Source organism: Myotis brandtii, unplaced genomic scaffold (genome assembly GCF_000412655.1).
Source record: "Myotis brandtii unplaced genomic scaffold, ASM41265v1 scaffold834, whole genome shotgun sequence".
NCBI lineage: Eukaryota > Metazoa > Chordata > Mammalia > Chiroptera > Vespertilionidae > Myotis > Myotis brandtii.
In genome coordinates this window covers 1,666,059-1,667,656 of record NW_005371386.1, presented here as the reverse complement: position 1 = coordinate 1,667,656, position 1,598 = coordinate 1,666,059, and positions in this window count along the sequence as shown.

Genomic DNA, 1,598 nt, shown 5'->3' with positions numbered 1-1,598 from the left:
TTTTTTTTTTTTTTTTTCTGGGCCAGCTTTAGCTCTGAGGCCTTGCTGCTGAAAACATAGATACAATGTTGCGGTCCGAGCCCGGCTGAATGGAAGCCCTTTTCTGGGGTTTTGTTTAGCTTCTTATTTGCAACATAGTATATAGTTGCTTAGAGTTGCAACTGAGAGGCGGGCAAGTGAGGCGGGGAACGTTGGAGTCTGCAGCAAGCAAGCCTCCCTGCTCGCTTCAGTGCCTGGCTGCCGGCTGCCATCTTGGCTGACAGTTAATTTGCATATACTCACTGATTAGCCAATGAAAAGGGTAGCGGTCGTACGCCAATTACCATGTTTCTCTTTTATTAGTGTAGATATATAATTTATTTCAGAGAGGAAGAGAGTGGGAGGGAGAGAGACAGAAACATCAATGATGAGAGGTGAGAGGTAATCATTTATCACCTGCCTTCTGCATGCTCCCCACTGGGGATCAAGCTGGAAACCCGGGCATGTACCCTGACCAGGAACTGAAATATGACCCCCTGATTCATAATTCAATGCTCAACCACTGGGCAACACGAGCCAGGCAATAAGTCTTTTAGATAAATCAATTCTGAAACAAATACTGTAGTATGACTTGCAGCGCTGTCCAAGGTAATCTTTTGTAGCGATGGATATGTTCTCTATCTGTGTTGTCTAAAACACTGTGCCTTTTGAGCATTCGAAATGGCAAGTGCAACTGAGGCACTTATTTTTAAATTGTACTTAATGGTAAGTAACGTTAAAGTCATATTTAAATACTTTTATAACTTAGTCAAATTGTTTTTAACTGAACTTCAAAAATTGAGGCTATGTGATCATGTAATTTTACCTTTTATTCTTTGAAGTTCATAGTCTGGAAAATAGTGATTTATATAAATGAACAAAGGAGACGAGTCTGGTTTTCAAAAATTGCTGCAGGGATGGTGTGGTTCAGTGGTTGAGTTTGATTCCCAGTCAGGGCACATGCCCAGGTTGCAGGCTCCATCCCCAGTGGGGTGGGGGTGCAGGAGGCAGCCCATCAACAGTTCTCTCTCATCATTCATGCTTCTATCTCTTTCTCCTTCTCCCTTCCTCTCTGAAATCGATTAAAATATTTTTAATTGCTACTAAAACAGCTAATTTCACCTGGCCCGTGTTGCTCAGTGGTTGCGTGCTAACCCAGGAACCAAGAGATCATGGTTTGATACCCAACCAGGACCCATGCTCGGGTTGTGGGTTCAATCCCCTGTAGGAGGCATGCAGGAAGCAGTCAATCGGTGATATTTCTCTCTCCTCAATGTTTCTCGTTCTTTATCATACTACCTTCCTCTCTCTCTAAAAAAATCAATTAAGAAACATTTAAAACAGATAATTTCAACTGACATCTCAAGAACTACTTTCAAAAATATTAAGCTGTTATAATTTATTATGATTCCTGTTGCTTAGGTAAACTTAGGTAAACAGATCCTGGCTTAGTTTTCTTGAATTTTGAAAAAAAATACACAAATGAACAAAACAAACATACATGACCCAAAAATAGCAGTGTTTCCTAAGAATCCAAAGGACCTTTCTCTGTATTGGTCAGTCTGCTGTTAAGATCCTTT